We start from the raw sequence: 18821 nt of genomic DNA, 5'->3' as shown, positions 1-18821 counted from the left end.
CATCTCATTTCCCTTTGGGGTTGCTGTAGGTGATCTGGAAGTCTGGTTTTGAGACTTATTTATGTGTTTTCTCATTTCGACTGGGGCAGGGGACTGTTAGCACCTGCACGGATTACGTCCTCTGAGCTGGTTGAGGTGGGACAGGGGCCAGGAGCAGCAGTAGGGATGGTGACCCAAAAGCCCTTTCCTGTGGGCTGGGAGCAGCCAGAGGGATGGTGGCCGGGAAACCCCTTCCTCTGGACCAGGAGCAGTGGGATGGTGGCTCAGAAGCCCCTCCTTCTGGGCTGGGATCCGTGGGAGTGATGGTGGCCCGGAAGACCCTTCCTCTGGGCCAGGAGCATTGGGACAGAAGGTGGTCCAAAGCCCTTTCCTCTGGACTGGGAGCAGCAGGAGGGATGGTGACTGGGAAGCCCCTTTCTCTGGACCAGGAGCAGTGGGATGATGGCTCAGAAGCCCCTACCTCTGGGCCGGGAACAGTGGGACTTAGTACCTTGGTCTGGTGGTCTTGGTGTCCTCTGCGTCTTTGTAGTGTGGAATTAGGTGGCTGGCCTGTCTGCAGCGAGGTGATTCAGGGTCTTCCATTGCACTCTTTCTAATATTTCTTTGTGTAGCTATGGGGACTTACCCTTTGGGATTTTTCTCATATATCTGATCATTCCTACTTTCTTTCTCCTGAAAACTTTCCCCCTCTCATCCTGTCCATATTGCAGTTTCGTTGATGTCAATCATTACTTAGACTCTTCTTGTAGGTGAACTCTTTGACTTCTATATTTTTTACTTCCAACTACATTACAAAACCTCATTGTGATATTCCTCTATCAGCTTTCTCAGAACAGTGGCTGTACTGCAGCCCTGCCCCACTCCCCTGCAGGAAGGTGGTTGTGGGTGATTACATGGTCCTTTGAGCTGGATACTGCTTTACCCTGGCAGACAGCTGAGTGCCTGTCTGACTCATGACCAAGTGTCTCTCACAGAAAAGTTGTCTATATTGGCTGAAGCCCCTATGGTTCTTTTCTAAACCATCTGGTTTATTCCTGCCAAGATAGCCATTTCCAGGAGAACACTGGCAGAACCAGAGTTAGGTTCAGGTACATTGGACAGACAAGACACACGAGAGTCAGTACAATACAACATGAAAAATAACAAAAGTGGTATATTTCTCACATATTCCAGAGAGAAGAAGACAGATACAATAGGAAAAAGGGGGAGCTGTCTGACATACTCTCACTCAGTGGTTGGGGAAAAGAAGGATTTGAGGGCCAAATCCTTCCCTGGGTTAAGGCTTTTCCTGGACACGTTTCCCTTGGGCAGTTATGATTGGTAAGTTCAGAAGAGGCAGGTGTGAGCTCTGTGGTCATGCTGTACTGAAAGGTGGCCACTGTACCCATCACCCATCTGGGTTGTCCATGGAGGGTATAGGGATCAATAGGAGCAGTCAAATAGGCTCATCTAGCCAACCCAAATGAATGCAGTTGCCAGAAGGTGGCTGGATGAAGTAGACGTCTGGATCAACTACCTTGAGGAATTAGGAGCAGGTGAAGAGCTGGAAGTGTCAAGGGTGACTGAAATCTTCTGGTATGACAAAATCTCATATGCACAATGGATGTCAAAGCAGCAAACAACTGAATAATTCATTACACTTTTAGACTTTATCTCAATTCTAGATTTCTCCTCCAAGATTCCTAATTGCATATATAATTGTTTGCTTATTGACTTCTTTTGCTTGACTGAATCAGACTTCAATTGTCATATATTCAATCTTAACTCAATGCTTTTTATTTTTAAATCTCCTACTACCTCAGTGTTTCTTACCATATTAATGATAATCTACACTGTTGTTTATTCCAAAACTCTGAATTCCCACAACTGTTCATCAAAGTTGACCATTTAGACTACCAGGGCATATTTTGCATATATCCAGTACTCCATCTTTTCTGTGTTTAAAATACAACTAAATTAATCATAGTTTTGGGGAGATGACATATTGCTATAGTTAGTATGTATATATATATTTAATCTGTGATTTCTACTAACTAAATTGTGGTGGAGCTATTAACTTCATTCTATTACCTTTACCACATATCATTTCTCACAAAACTTTCTGTGAACTTCCTACCTGGAATGTCTACTTTTGCCCCTTTAGAATCTCCTTTTTCAAACTCTATGCAGAGTCCACAGGGAGCCCAGGCTGGTCGACGGGGACATTCCCTGCTCTGGTCGTGTTGAAGTGAAGCACAGGGACAGGTGGGGCTCCGTCTGTGATTCCGACTTCTCTCGAAGCTGTGTCTTGTGCAGAGAACTTCAGTGCGGCTCAGCCATCTCCATCCTAGGGGGAGCTCGCTTTGGGGAAGGGAAAAGACAGATCTGGGCAGAGGACATGGCCAGGCCTGGAGGCACATTCCACTGCACTGGGACTGAGGGGCACATGGGAGTCTGTCCTGTGACTGCTCTGGGTGCATCGCTGTGTTCCGAAGGGCAGATGGCCTCTGTCATCTGCTCAGGTAAGAGGATGAAGGACCGCCTGTGATGAGTCCCTCCTATGGTGGTGTGCTTTACAACCAGGTGTGCCTCCAGTTGACAAATATAACAGGGAATCATTCATTTTGAGGGTGATGAGGCCTGTGCCAGAATAGTGACCTCCCTTGCCTTGTTAGAAAAGGAACACTTTGTTTTCATGAACCTCATTGGTATTGGGTGCTCACTGTGGCCCAAGCTCTTCTCAGAGCACCTGCTTTACCCTCTGCCTGGTTGACCCATCCACCTTCCCCTCTCCTGAAAGCCATGTTTGTCCTCAACTCATCTGTGTCACATCCATCTGAGGCCCATTCTTCACCCTAACCTTTTGCATAGTATATGATGGACCAATTTGGTGTCTGCAGGAAACCAGTCCCAGAGATTATTGCCATGGAATTCATCATCTCTGATGCCAACCAGCTCTACCAGTCCACTAGAAAGTGCCATTGCCTGCCTAGGTGAGAAACAGTGGCCAACCTTGAAAATGATCTCAATCTTTAAGAATGTTTTCATTAGTATTTTGTTTCTTTTTCCAGGAAGCAGTCACACTTGCTTGGTAGATAGACCAGGCCCCTGTGCTGGGAAAGTGGAGGTCCACCATGAGGGATTTTGGTGCACCATCTGTGATGGCAGCTGGGGACTGGGTGATGCCCATGTAGTGTGCAGACAGCTGGGCTGTGGAGTGGCTATCGATGATGCTGGTTCTGCTCATTTTGGGGAACAGGACCTGTCTGGCTGGATGAGGTCAACTGCAATCGAAAAGAAGCCCATATCTGGAAGTGCCATTCCCATGGCTGGGGTCAGCATAATTTCAGGCATAAAGAAGATGCAGGAGTTATCTGCTCAGGTACAGTTTGCACATAAGCCTGGTCACAATTACATAAAAAAAGACTGAGGTGGGACAGAGGGTAGTGAATGAAATTACAGTAATTCAAAAGATTTCCCTGAAAATCATATTCAAGGAGATAATTGCCAGAGTTAAGATTCCAGAAGTCTGAGTTTGACAAGTTAGTGCTGCTTCATTGGCAAGGTAGTGTAACATTATAAAGAGCAAAATCCAGAAATGGGCTTGGATATCATGAAGATTTTAATAATAAAATTGTTGTATGAGTAGATATAGAACTGGATATTTAATAAGAATTACAGGCTAACACTTAATAAAAATAATATTAAAGTAGGTTAAAAGGATCAAAAAGAAATATATTCCATGCATCATTCTATGGAGACATATAATCATCATGTCTAAGTAGCTGTTCCGTGAGATAAACGAGACTCTATTCTCATAGCTGCAAGAACTATCTTAAGAGGTCACTGCTCTTGCCTTGTATACATGACAAACTTTAGAAGCTAGTGTGAAATAGAGAAATATCCTCAGTTGTAATATATAGAGGAAAACAATACCATGACTATCACTTTTGCAGCCAGAATGGCTGATTCCTAGTTAATGACATAAATCTGGTATAGGACATGCACATAAAATCTGAAGTTTCAGAAAAGGAAATGCACTAAGACTCCAACTGACAAGTTTCTTTCTGGGAGAACATTTGTAAGTTGGATTCTTTCATAAGTCTGATAAAAGTACTCATATACCTTTGACACAAATATACAATGTAAAGCATAAAAAAAACCAGACAAATACAGTAAAGTCCCTGACTCTACTGAACCACTTACACTATTACACTGTTCAGTAAGCACACAGCAGCACAACTGTTATGGTGTTGAGCAGACATGTGAGCTACAGCCATGATTTGTTCGCTTCTACAAATGTAAGGTAATGCAAGGTCCTTTCATATCTGTGAAAGTTCTCAGCCCAAGTGTTTGTAAGTGGAGGACTTATTGTATTTCATTTTAAGACTGTACATGGAATATTGGTTTCAGTACCTGTGTCTCACTAAATTTTTAAAATCAAAGACTTTTGTCAAAAATAAGAAACACAGAAGTGAAACACGTGGTAACACTTTGCTTTGCTCACAAAACATGTACACATGTATTGAAATATCACACTCTACCCCTAAAACACATACAACTTCTATGTATCAATTAAAAACAAACAAGAGCAAAGATCACTGAAGCTAAAATTACAATGTTAGTGATAAAGTCCAAACTGTGTAATTAAAGAAAATCTCTGAGGTTTTAATTGGATCAGGAAAACATCACTGACAGCGTTGTAAAAAAGACTCAAAGTACAAAAAGAAATCCAAGACTAGAAAATCAGAAGGTATGCATAGCATAAATACTATATTTCACTAAGATCAACTATATCATCCAGAAGTTACTAAACACATACCAGTGATTGTCAAGCGATGTCTATTTTTAAAGCCCTTCTAACTCAGAGTAAAGGGAAGGATTCTTCCAGATCTCAAGAGGTGTCAAACTACTAACACTGTATTTCACCTCAGAGTTTATGTCTCTGAGGCTCACAGGGGAAAGCAGCAGAGGGGCCTGTGCCGGATGTCTGGAAGTGTTTTACAGTGGAGTCTAGGGCAGCGTTGGCAGCAGTGCCAGGTCCCTGGCCACGGTGGGGGTCGCGTGCAAGCAGCTTGGCTCTGGAAACAACGGAACACTCAAACCTGCATTGCCAGGCAAAACACCAGCCAGGCCGATGTGGTTGGACGAGGTGCGAAGCCCAGCAGGGCCTGACACACTGTGGCAGTGCACATCCTCTCCGTGGAGGCGGAGACTGGCCAGCCCCGCTGAGGAGACCTGGGTCACATGTGATGGTGGATGTTCACTGGTCCCACAGGATCCCACTCTGCAGTCCTAGGTCCCTTTCAGAGAAAGAACCTTAGGCTTTATTTTCCTATTCCCACAACAGTTTACCTTGTTAGAACTTATTCAGCAGGATGGGTGAACTCTGCGTGATCTCTATTCTACCTGCATAATGTATTGAATATTCAACTATTACCAAATCTTAGCAAATAATATTCAGATATTATCTTACGACATTGATATAAGAAAATAAGCAGCTAAAAATTCAACCCTGCAGTATTTTCCAGTTCTACACTTCCTTAAACTGTGAATGTACGTGGCATTTTCCCCGGCTCTTGTCTATTTTTTAATAAATTGCTTGTATATATCAATTTAAAAGTGTACAAATATTTCAAAAAACACAACAAATATAAGGTAAACATAAAACACACATAAAAGAGAAAGTTATATAGACACACGTGTTTACCAGTGACTCAATAAAATGTCCTGAAAGTGTGTTAATTTGACACTATTCCACTCGTACCTCAAAACAGACTACAGTGATTATATATATAATGATATAAAAGGCAGTTCAACAAGAACCCACAGTTGTTAATACATATTCTACTAAACAAAGCACCCAACCATATAAGGCAAAAACATGAAACTGAAGGTAAAAATCATAGATCCACAAATATCCCTGAAAACTTCAAAGCATCTCCCTCTGAAACTGATAGTTGAAGAAGGTACAAAGATCTGCAATGGGAGTCAAAATCAGCAACATCTTGCCTCAAGTTGAGCATCACACTGTATGCAAAGCACAGAGAGCACGCAATCCTCTCAAAATCATGAGAAATATTCATCTGAATAGATCGTGCTCATAGCAACAATGAAGACCTTAAGATATCCAAAGAAATGGAAATCCTGCAAAGGGAGTTCTCAATATTGGAGTGAAACTAGGAATTGACAGCAGAAATATATTTAGAATACAATAACCTTTTCTTCCTCTTTCCCTTTTCCTATTATCTATTTCATATTTATTTATTAACTTTTAAATATAAGTACAATCGTGCAGCTCAAGCTTGTGTGTCTGATTTATTTCACTTAACACTGATCTCAAGGTGCATCCATTTTCCTGCAGATGCTTCAAGGTTATCCTTCTTTGTGGCAGAGTAGTACTTCATTGTTTATAAGCACATTTTCTTGATCCATTTGTCTGTTGAGAATATGGACTGCTTACAAGATTTAGGTATTATAAATTGTGCTGCTATAAACATGGGTATACATACATCACTGTTGTATGATATTTTTCACTTTTTGGGAAGATACCAAGAAGAGGAATAGCTGGGTCAAATGGAATTTCTATTTTTAGATTTTTAAGAAATATTCATACCGATTTCCATAGTGATCACCTCAGTTTATACTCCCACCAACAGTGGGGAAGGTTTCCTTTCTCCCCACAACTTTGCCAGCATTTGTTATTGGTTGATTTCTTGATGAAGTGAAATGGAATCTTAGTGTTGTTTGTTTTTTTTAATTAATTTTATTGGTATATAATGTAAAATGTTTTAATTTGCATCTCCCAAATACCCACTGACATTGAACCTTCATATATTAGCTGATTTCATTTCTTCCTGTAAGAAGTGTCTATTCACTTTGATGCCCATTGTTATTGGGTTTTAAAATTTGAGGTATTTAGGCTTTTATGAGTTCTTTATGTATTCCAGATGTTGGTCCTTGGAGGAGTAGCTGGCAAATAATATTCCCCATTCAGTAAGTTGTCTGGGAAAATGGCTACTTCACAATTACAATGTTAATTTTGTTCTTTTGACATTTTCTGTTTTTCACTATGATTCTTATACATGATTCTTATGAAATACACTGAGTTTACTAAAAGGACAAGCACTTTCACTGAAGGTAAATTTTGTAAACAACATAACCTCTGAAAACTTGTGCACATGAAATAAAGGTTTTAAACAGAGTTCGAAAACGGTTTTAAATCTTCTCCTGTAGTCTTACAGAAGCCTCAGTCTTAGAAATAATCCAGGTGTCTCTGATTTTTCAGACAAGATAAGGCCGCATGGAGGTCTGGCACGGCGGCTCCCGGGGCTCAGTGTGCAAGGACTCCTGGGACCTGGGCGATGCGCAGGAGGTCTGCAGGTAGCTGGGCAAATAGTGATGGCACTGAAAGAGGTAGCGTTCGTTCGGGGGACTGGACCTGTGTGGCTCAGCCAGGTGAAGCACAGAGGAAATGAGTCTTCCCTGTGGAACTGCCCCGAAGGATGATGGGGGTACAGTGACTGTGGGGACAAGGAAGATGCTGCAGTGCGGTGCCTCCCAGGTCAGTGGCAGGAACCCAGGAGCTTAGACCAACTGGCTGCAGAAGAGGGTGGGCACTGCAGTGTGTCCTGTAAAGCCAGGACGGAGGGCAGGGGGTGCAGTGGGGACACCGCCTGCTGTTTCTATCCAAAAGCATGAGAAATATTTACTCTGTGGCTCCCGGATTCCATCTCTTTCTCTTCTCTCATACAGGAACATCAGAATCACCACCAGCACCAGGTACAGTGTGGGGCTCAGGAGTTCAGGACCAGTTAGCTGTACCCTTCTTGTGCAGAGAGTTTGGGTCCAAAGGAGTCCTGAGGACTTAGATTTACTTGGGGTCCTGTACCTGAAGAAAGAGATATTTAATAACTAGGCTCCGGATCATTCATCTCAGACATCATCATCTCTCTTGAAGCTTCCTTTTTCTTAGAGCACAAGGCTCTCAGGTTCTGTGATCTTTGGAATCATTCTGTTGGCCCTTATCAGATTCCTCACATGGATTTTGAAAAAGAGACAGATACGGAGGCTTACAGGTCAGAGACAAATTGTGGTCTTTCTGTTTCTACAGCATAAGGGTTTTCTTCGGAGAAAAACAAATCAACAACAGAAATAGCTTCAAGTTTCAAATGAACAGGAAGCAGGTGCTAAGATAGGAGTTCAAAGAAGTGAGCGAAGTGCACTGTAGGGAGAGAGAAGGACAGACATAAGAAAGGACAGCATGTTTGTTGCTCTGCAGTGAAAGTTAAGTCTAAAGACAGAAGCTGCTGGCAAAGGAAGGACAGATTATGAAGCATTTATATTCACTGGGAAGGTGACTCACAGTCATTAAAGTACCAAGGAGGCAAGTAAGATGGCCAGGCTAGCTTAAATGTAGGGAGCTCTTTTGACAATAGGATATAAGAAAGCCAGGAATGGCATTTTGAAACAGTTGAGATGAAAGATGAAAAGCACTTTACAGGGAGATGGAAGAAAAAGTAAATAGTTTTGGAAAGATTCAGAAAGCCTTCCAGTGCTTTATGAAGAACTAGTTGTTTTCATGTGGGAAAGGTGATTGTTACATGGTGACACCAGGGGTGACTTAACCTTGTGCCTATTTCATGCAAGTGTGCAGCATTCTAAGGGAAAAGCAGGGAAAGGACAGGATGGATAAAGATTGGGTACCTTTGCACTGCTAAGGCACACAGAGAGGAGGGAAGGTTATACGGAATGGTCTGCTGATCCATAACCCAGGACCTCTGTTGTCAGTTTTCTCAGGAGGAGAACATTTGTTTCCACCACATCAGATAAGAAGAGATGAAATTTAATCTGAAGGTGAATGATCTGGACCTTCCAACCTCTTTCGGTCAGTGGATTCTTCGAAAACTGATACCCGGGAGGCTCAGACTGGTGCCTGCAGCCAAGGCTGAATATTCTACTTTAATGAACAGTAGGACATGATCCAAAACCTGTGATAAGAGGTTTATAATTCATGCAAGGGGGAAAGGCCATAATGAACTGAAAATTATTTTCAGAGAACAAAATATATTGCAACCCTATGGAGGCCTCTAGCTTAACAGGCCCATGCTTATTTCTGACCGGTACCAATGACCATACAGGAGAATATTATGACTGGGACCTCACTTTATAAAAACAGAAATGATTCTTCTAAAAGAATATCAAATTGGGCTGGGGATTTAGCTCAGAAGTTTCTTCGCCTGCTGCGCAAGCGCAAGGACCTGAGTTCGATCCCCGGTACCAAAAAAAAAAAAAAAAGAATGTCAAGGTGACACTTTACATTTTCTTTGTTTTGGGAGAATTATTGTGTGTACTTAAGGTACACAACATGATGTTATGGGATACACATAGGTGGGAAAATGCCACTAATTGTGAAGCAAATTACAATATTCCTTGACTCACATGGATCTGGGGCACAAGAACAGGTAAAGTCAACTCAGTAGGAATCTGGTGCACAAGGTATTGCTACAGTGCTCCTGTTGGACATCAGCTCTCTAGATGTGTTCAGCCTACAGTTCTACTGTCTCATATCCTCCAACCTAAAACTTTCTTCACAGTTTTGGTTTCTTCCTGAGCTTGATGTTTTGTTCCGGAAAATGTGAGAGCTTGAATGTTCCATATCTTTATTCCAAGAGGACCCAGCAATACCGAGATGCTCCCTCATCCCACAGTGCTCCCTTTTCTGTCCTTGAACCTCCATCTTGTGCCAATTCACTGAGTCCGTCTAGGCATCATAACTGTTGGGGTTGGGAGAAACAGCCCAGTGCTTGTGGTTCTTACTGCACCAAGACATCTTGGTGTGTGAGAGGAGCCAGTATCGTTCAGTCCAAAGGGTTTGGCAATAGCTTCTGCAACTTTGAGAAACATATTTAAGGGCCAGAAAAGACTTTCTGTGCCTTACATTGCACCTGCTTGCCTTCCTTGTTGGAGGAAGTCTTTCTAGATGCTCAGGCACTAGATTCTCAGGCACTTGAGGAAAGGTGTGCTGTATTGCCCAGTAATTATATTCTTCCTCCCATGAAAGCCACTGGAGCTTTCATGGCTTTAATGTTGGACTAATTTCAGTGTCTAAATAACATTCTGTTTTTCGAATAGATAAGGAAGCTTCTCTGAGGCACAGTGATGAAAATGGGAATCTGTATCCCAGTGAGGTAAGTGACGGGAATACATTTGTTATTGGTCAAAACAGGTGCATTCCTTTGGCCTCTCTTGCAATACAAAGAATGCATTTTCATGTTTGTTTTCCTGTGCATATGTGTGTTTATAAGTGCATACCCATAGTCAGAATATATAACAGCTTTTGCCAAATGTGACTCATCCTTTTATAAATTACATATTTATGCTGAGCAATAACCGTGGTACATCCAGGCCCTAAGAAAAAACTGGGTAACAAGTGAATAAATATTTTAAAGTTATTACCTTACAAATGATGGAAAGATAGAGCCTCCGTGGAAACAGTGTATCACAGATTCTGCCCACAGCAGAAATGAGAATATATTTTTTACAATTCAAAAGCACATATAGAATATATTTACGATGAAAGTATAACAAAAGAAAAAAGTTGAAAAACTGAAAATGGTGAAAAATTTGTTAAGCTGCATAACAAAATGAAAATTTGGTGAAATTAATTGGCGTATTTTCTATTTTTAAAAACAGATAAAGAAGGACTAGATAACTAGAAATAATAGAAAAGTAATTTGTCATTGTAGAAATATTACATATGACATATAAGAAATAGTCTGACACAAACGGTTAAAGCTGGAACTCTTAAAATTATATAAAATGTAATCCAGCTGCTGTTGCTTGCCTGTAATCCCAGCACTCTGGGAGGCTGAGGCAGGAGGATCATAAGTTTGAGCACACCCTGAGCAATTTAGTGACTAAATGAGACTCTGTCTCAAAATAAAAATTTTGAAAAGGGCTGGGAATATAGCTCATTTGGAAGGCCCTGGGTTCAATAACCAGTTTCAAGAAAAATAAGTATATGAAATGTATATTTGGTCTCCAACAGTGCAAACAACAACAAAACATTGTAAATGTAAATGTATTATATACCTAAAATGTACCAATAAAAGAATTTAAGCAAAACAATTAAAATGTTATAAATTAAAATCTATAAAATGCAGTTAGTTATATTTATTCTTATAAAATGCATATAGCATGAAAAACTTTAATATATGTGTACCTTTTATATGTGTGTAAACAATATTCAACGCATAATTGAAAAAAGTTATGGAAAGAATATTTGCATAAAAAGAAGTCAAATGACAAACATTTTAAATATGCAAATTCATCAATATGTCTGGAGAATTCAAATTATAGCTAAAATTGCCATATCACTTTGTATAGATGAGTCTCTCTAAATTTTAAAATAGATAACATTTGTTGTTGATGGGAATACAAAGTTTATTTCAATCACTGCTACTGAAAGAGATGTAATGGCCCTTGGAGAAATAATCTAGTATATTGTGACATAATAATAATAATAAAAAGCCTCACAGATCCTTTGACCCAATAATTCTAATCCTGAAAATTTTTTCATACAATTAAAATAAGGACATCCATTTAAGGCTTTATTTTTGCAATGCGGTTAGTAATGACAAAAATATTGGAAACAAAGTGAATGTCAGTTAATGGAATAGTGTCTGAAAAATTATGATTTAGCCAACTAAAAAGGAAATGTTCGCCATAAACATGTAATGTGATTCCACTTATATGATTATGTTATTGACTAGACTTAATAAATAAAATTGTTTATGTCTACAAATTATACTAGACACTATATATATGTATATGTATATATATGCATATATAATTCTAACAGCTTTATGAAATGAGTACTATGAATTTTTGTTTTACAATGGAAACATTTGAATACTTTCTGATATGACAAAGACTAAGCTACTTTTTTCTTTAAAAAAATCACTACTTCATAACTACTTCAGAAACATATAAAAATGGCCTTTATTAATTCCAGCATGGTTCCATAGTATAAAAGTGATTCTTGTGTACACTAAATTATAAAAAATATTGCATTTCTGGTTTTCTGCTCACAATGGGTAGTACACATTTTATGTGTGTGTGTATATTACAGTATAATGCATTCATCTATTTATAATGTATATAAACAGAAAAATAACATCCTTCTACTTATGACTTTTGTTCAGCCTTTCAGATACCTTGGTGAAGACCCATTGAATGGAGCAAAAGTCCATCTTTTCCACTGATCTTTGCAGTAGTATTTGTATAAAGTCCTTTATGTCTTGGTATTGCAAAGACTGCTGGTGAACCTTCAAAAATTAAATCTGTGAATGTGACTTCTTAGTAGCATATGCAAAACTTTCCGGGGGATTAAATAAAAAACATTATTACCAGTTTGAGTTTGTATTAACTTTGTATTTTTAACTTTCAGAATTTCTGATTGCATTTTATGAATCTTTTAGGGTTTCTTAAGTAAAGTAGTATGTCTTTTCATTGGATGTCTTATTTGCATATACTATTTGTTGTTTTCTAGCTTGCTTTAAATAATTTTCAAATAGCAAAGAATAATTTTTTTAACACTTTTTAAGAAAGAGAAAGTTAATGATGGTGAAGGGTCTAATGACTACAAGGAATGACTTTCATTGGCTCTTTAGCTGCTTTTCGTAACATAATTATGGTCACTGACATGAAATGCATAATATTGCTTGAAACAGTAAGGCTAAAAGTCACAGTGTTTTAGTTCCTCATTCCTTAGAAAAATATTGCTGAGGGACGGGGGATTTAGCTCAGTGCTGCCACCTGCCTTGGTCCTGCAAGGTCCTGAGTTTGATCCCGGGTACCAAAAGAAAAGAAAAAAAATATATTGCTGAAGCTGAAGTGCATAGGTTATGTTTTTTCTCTCTAAACTAGTATGGAGTAAGTTCATATGTTACTAAAATTAACTTCTCCCCCTTAAATATTAATGTATTTAGAAGATAACTTTAAAGTAGCTGAAAACTGAGCTTAGATTTTTGTTGAATATCAGTGTTCTATGGAATTGATTTTTAAAATCGATTCATGTTTTTCAATGGCAGGTAAACACAGATATTTGTCATGTAAATATGATATTTTGAAATATGTATACATTGAAGAATACATAAAGCTAATTAGCAAAAATGAGTTCCCATAGTTATCATGTTTTTGTATTGAGAACACTTAAAGTGACTTCTTTTAGAAATTTTGAAGGATAAAATACATTATTTTTACCTAGAGTCACCATATGGTATAATAGATCTCTTGATCCTATGTGACTGACATTTTGTATATCTAACATTTCCCTGACATCTCCTCTAATCCCTAATAACCACCATTGAGTTCACCAATTTTACTTTCCATATATAAATGAGATCTGCTATGTGTCTTTCATTTAAACATTGTCCCAAATGATAAGATTTCTTTTTTTTTAAAGAATGAGGAGTGTTACACTGCATTTTCATAAACATTTATTTGATGGAAACATCTTGCTTGATTTCATATCATAGGTATTGTGCACAGTGCTGCTATGAAAATGGGTGTGTAGATTTCTCCTTGGACATATTGATATCTATGGTAATTTTGTTTCTATTTTTCTGAACAACATTCATAAATTATTCCATGACAGCTGGGCTTATCGACACTCTCAAGAAATGTGTACAATGCTCTCTCTGTTTCAAGTTGTTTCATACCATTTCTAATACTTTTGTCAATTGCTTCTTAAGTAGTTTGCTTTTGTCATTCTAAATGTGTTTTTTTCTTTGAACTGTTAACTGAACTATTACTGATATCTAAATTTCTGATTCTCTTGAAAATCAGAATATCTTCAAACACTGGGTGATCATTCTAACATGCCGCAGCTGCAGTGAGCTCTCGCTGAGTGGCTTAGGACATAAAATTGCCACTTTAGCCCATTCACTCCAGACTTCCATGCATTTACAATACCTACATTGTCACTCCAGGCAAATGCATTTATTGGGTGTTGAGTGAGTCAAAGATACAGATGTTGTCTTGCCCTAAGTTACTATATGACTGTATCACCTGGTGGTGGTGTTATCGACTTTTTCACTTCTCCAGCTTGGTTCATAAATAGGAACATTCCTGCCTGGCCAGGGGGGTTTTTAGATCTTTGTAGCTCTACATGCTCTTCTGTAACCATCCTTGGTCTCTCAGACTGGAAACAAGTGCCTTATCCTCCTGCTAGCCACATGCTTCTCAGGCTTATCTCTTGTTGAGAGGGACCTAGTGTCCCCTGACAGATAGGCAGACCTAAATAGCTTGTACATATCCCTGACATCTGCAACCCTATTTTCACTTATGCTCTTCTCTCGGTCTCTCAGTTAAGAATAAAAGTTATAAAGCTAAAAGGAAAATATTTGTATATATTTGAACTTACAATTTCTTGCTTCCTCTTCATTGTGAGAGTTTACGCTGAATTTCTGGGGCATCATTTATCATGAAACCACATAGATGGGAAGGAAAAGGGAACGTCTCACCTACTACCATAATTTGACTTATTGTGATCACACTAAAAGAAAAAGGCTTCATGCAAAGATGCCTAATGAGAAATTATATAACTAAAAGCCTTTATTATACATATTTTGGAGACTTACAATAATTACACGACTAGAGTATGTTTGCATTACAGATGTAGGAAAGCTTGCTAATTTGCCTCTTTTAAGCTTATTTCCTTAAGATTCTTCCAGGCATGCTTTCACAAAAGTACATTTTCATTTCTTTCTTTAATAAATTTTTTATATTGGGATAATTTAGGATTTGCAAATAAGTTGCAAAAATAATAAAGATTTTCACTTCTTCACCATTTTCAACTCTTTCTGATTTCATCACTTTACATCACCATGGCACATTTTCAAAATTAAAAAAATTATATTACTGTGTCTCTTCCCCCTCAAAAATGGCATAAGACCTATCCTCTGGTACCTGTTACTGTGACCTCATTTGGAAACATATTTTTTTGCAGATGTAATCAAGTTACAATGTTTTGATAGGATTAAGGTGATTTTTCCTTGTGAGAAGAAAATGGGAGTACAAAGACACAGGGAGAAATGCCAGGGGTGGGAGGTGGGACCGAAGCCCAGGATGGGGTGAAGAGGTCCAGGGTGCCTGGCACAGTCAGCAAACAGCAGAAAGAGGGAACGGACCCACTGAGACACTGCCTCACATTTCTGTCATCCTAAACTATAACATGAATAAGTTTCTCTTCTTTTAAGATACTTAGTACATGAGCAGAGTGCTGAAAAAGTCAGATTTCTATGGAGGTGTCTACCTGGGTTGTAGACAAACCACTTTCTCTCTGTCTTCTTATGTCACCTTTCCTCTGAGCACACGTGGAGAGAGATCCCTAGCATATCTTCTTATAAAAGCACCAATGCATCTGTTAAGGTCTGGTTCTCATAACTTCATTTAACTTTAATCCCCTCTGTGAAGAACCTATCTCCAAATACAGCTACATGATGGGTGATTGCTTCAGCTCATAAATTTGGAAGGGACACAGTTCAGCCTGTACCATTACTGCATCTAGCTCCCCAGCACTCCTGTTGTTCTCTCATGTAAAATTCATTCACCCAATGACAATGACCCTAAAATTTCTCATCTCATCACCAGTTTTAAAGTCCAGAGTCTCACCTTATGTTAGAGGTGAGTCAAGGTACAATTAATTCATCCTTAGGAAAAATAATTCTCCAGCTGTAAACCTGTGAAAGCAGACAAGTTTTATGCTTCTGTAATACAAGGATAAGACAGGCATGGAATATACATCACTATTCCCAAAGGAAGAAACAAGAAGGAAAGAGTGATGGATCCCAACCAAGTTCAAAACCTTGCAAGGCACATTCCACCAGGTCTTAAGGCTTGATAATCCTCGTGTAGTTACTGGGATGGCAACTTTGCTCTCAGAGCCCTAGGTAGTAGCTTCATCCCTTCAGCTTTCCCTGGTCTCCCTGCCCCACAGGTGCTGGGGTGAAGTCTGGAACATTGAAGCTGTGAAACTTCTCTCATCCCCTGAAACTAAGTGAAACATCTTTCTTTTAGACCTTCATGAACTCTGAATCATTTTGGGGTCAGCCTTATCTTTGCTTGAAGAATAAGGCATGTTCATAGTCAAATATCTTTATTTTTCCAATGTAAAGAACCAAAAAGTCAAATAATCTTTTTTAAAAATGTCCCATCTCTTTTCCCTTTGGTTCAAGATGATAGTGCCTCTGCTGGTGAAATTCAGTCTCTCACACTGGCTTTTGCAGAGGTGACCATTTAAAGTCATGGATAACCTCTCCTTGAAGGGGCTTTCCCCCTATAGTCGTTTTTTTTGTTGTTTTGGTTTTTTTTTTTTTTTTTTTTTTTTGGTACTGGAGATTATTCTCAACACAATAGTCTTTCTGAGTTTTTTGAGTTTTGCGTAGGCTGAGACTTTTCCAAATCTTCATGGCCTTCTTTCCTTTTACTTAATGAATTCTTTAATTTCTCCTCCTATCACATTCGACCAGAAGGAATACGAAGAAGCCAGGTGGTTCTTTTGCTTACAATTTCATCTAAATGGTCAAGGCTCTTGTTCAAAAGCTCCACCTTCCCCAAAACATGAGGACAAAATTGTGTCAAATGTGTTTTCATTTTTAATAAATTTTTAAAGTAATATCTCTCCAATAATATGTTCCCTGTTTCCATCTGAGATTTTACCAGAATTGCCTTTAGCATCTTCTTTCTCTGCCCATAGTCTCTTTAAGACAATCCCCTTTTTTATAGTATGTATCTCGAAGCTGTTCTAGCTTCTACTCATTACTTTCAAGGCCATTTCCGAATTTTTAGGCGTTGATAAAACAGCACTTCACTTCTCAGTATTAAAATCTTCATTAATCTCCTTTAATTGGAAACAAAATGCCATAGAATGGATGACTTAAACGACAGAAATTTACTTTCTGGAGATAGAATTGCTATGACTGTGTTGCTAGTAAATTTAGTTTCTAGTTAGGGCTCTTTCTGATCTCTCACAGTGGCTTCTTGGGGATTTTGGAACTTGCTCACAAAGATGCTGCAGGTGTATTAATTTTCTTTAGTAAACCACTTCCTGCTGTAAACACCTAAAAAGCAGTTAGTCTGATGTCTGATTTTAAAGCCTCTGGTATCCTTGAATTCAAGAGAATTACATTACTCTAGAAAGAATTATATTTTGCTGAGTGGGGCAAGAGTGCCTTAGACTTTCATTTTCTCCTTTTAAAGTGGAGAAATACAAAGAATGAAAAATATTGGTAAGAAATTTGTTGATCATGTAAATCAAAGAGTATAAAAGAAATTACTCAATAAGAATTATCCCTAGGAGACAAAGTAATAGAAGGACAAACATAATTCTCCAAATAAAGAGAATGGGAAAAATTATTTAAAATTTTTCAAACAAAATCAATAACAAAAACATGGAAAAGGAAGGCAATGTAAAATAAAATGTAAGGTGAAATAGAAGAAATGCCTCCAGAAAACTCGAGAAAAAGATAACATCCGAATGTAGAAAGTGGCACACACCCCAAACAGATGTAAACACAAGAGACTAATAGTCCATGTCCACTTTACATATCTTAGAGTGAATTTGGATTTTGTGGTTCCTTATCACAAACTGTTATTATCAGCAATGAAGAGGCTTTTCCAAATTATTTTACTTCCTATTTTATGTAGAAACCTCTTATAGAACTTTTCTGAGAGGACTAGAAGTTTTATATTTCTACTACAAAAAGTTCCTTTCACCTCACAAAACTACTCTGGGATCTCTCTCTTGTCTGTCTCTCTGTTTGTCCTTCTGTCTCTGTCCGTCTTTCTATCAGTCTCGCTCTCCTTTCCCTTGCTCCCTCCTCCAGTCCCTATTATACCTCTAAAACATCTGCTAGAGATTTCCACTTGGATGACCGAATAATCTATGATAACACAGTTATTGCATACACTTAGAATGAAAAGAGAAGAAAAGCAGAGGCAGACATATATATGATATGTAAACATGACAATGAATTATATGTTGGAAATTATATGAGAACACCTATGCTAAGAGGGGAGAGATAAAACTTCATTTCACTGGATAGTCAAGAAATAAGAGTTTGGAGGGTGATATGTTTTGTATACATATGGTGCAGGGGCTTGGTCCCTAGATTGGCACTATTAGGAGGTAGTAGAAACGTTAAGAGGTGGGGCCTAGTGAGGGGTTTTCAAATAATTGGGGTCTTGCCCTTGAAGGGCATCCATTCCCTCCTTCTCTCTCTCTTTTACTCCTTGGTTATGAGGTAAATGTTCTTGCTCTGCCATGCAATCATGCCATGGTGTACAGGCTTGCCATAGGCTAAAAGCAACAGGGCCAATTAGGCATGCACTGGTCCAAAACTGGGAACTAAAATAATCCTTTTCTAAGTGTGATGCATTTGATACAGTGATGGGAAGCTGAGTAACATAGAAGTCATCACAATTTGAAGAGGAAAAGAAAATCTGTACCAATTTCTCACCCATCCATCCCCAGTAGAATTCTTACAGTATTTAACTGTAAGAATTATAGCAGTTGTATAAGAAAACAATATAATCTAGACAGAATATTTTAAATGTTTAAGTGATGGTGCTATGGGGCCATCCTGAACAGAGAGAAGAAAGCTGCAGTTTGGGATTCAGATGCTGCTTAGCTGTAGAGTATTTTCTTTACCTGTAGGAATGACTCTGTGTGTTGCTTTACCATCAGAAGACAGCCTGTCACTCACTCGTGGTTTCACCTGGATTGAGATTTGGATTGAATAAAACAGTGGAAGAAGCCAGAAATTTTAGAAAAATTT

General features: G+C 38.7%; 1 long non-coding RNA gene and 1 pseudogene across 1 annotated transcript; both read left to right on the top strand.

Annotated features, from left to right (window-relative positions):
- Positions 1 to 1462: 1462 nt before the first annotated feature.
- Positions 1463 to 18821, top strand: part of LOC147830518 (scavenger receptor cysteine-rich type 1 protein M130-like) — a 37031-nt pseudogene continuing 19672 nt past the window's right edge.
- LOC147830519 (uncharacterized) lies at positions 8171 to 12392 on the top strand. Its single transcript, XR_015453478.1, has 4 exons — positions 8171 to 8335; positions 8770 to 8866; positions 10114 to 10169; positions 12186 to 12392. It is a non-coding gene; the product is annotated as an uncharacterized LOC147830519 (long non-coding RNA).

This window comes from Heterocephalus glaber, unplaced genomic scaffold (genome assembly GCF_053883595.1).
Source record: "Heterocephalus glaber isolate CG9 unplaced genomic scaffold, H.glaber_assembly_v1.0 deba00000122, whole genome shotgun sequence".
Classification (NCBI taxonomy): Eukaryota; Metazoa; Chordata; class Mammalia; order Rodentia; family Bathyergidae; genus Heterocephalus; species Heterocephalus glaber.
The sequence above is the reverse complement of the archived record's forward strand: the minus strand, read 5'-3'. Positions and strand labels throughout refer to the sequence as shown.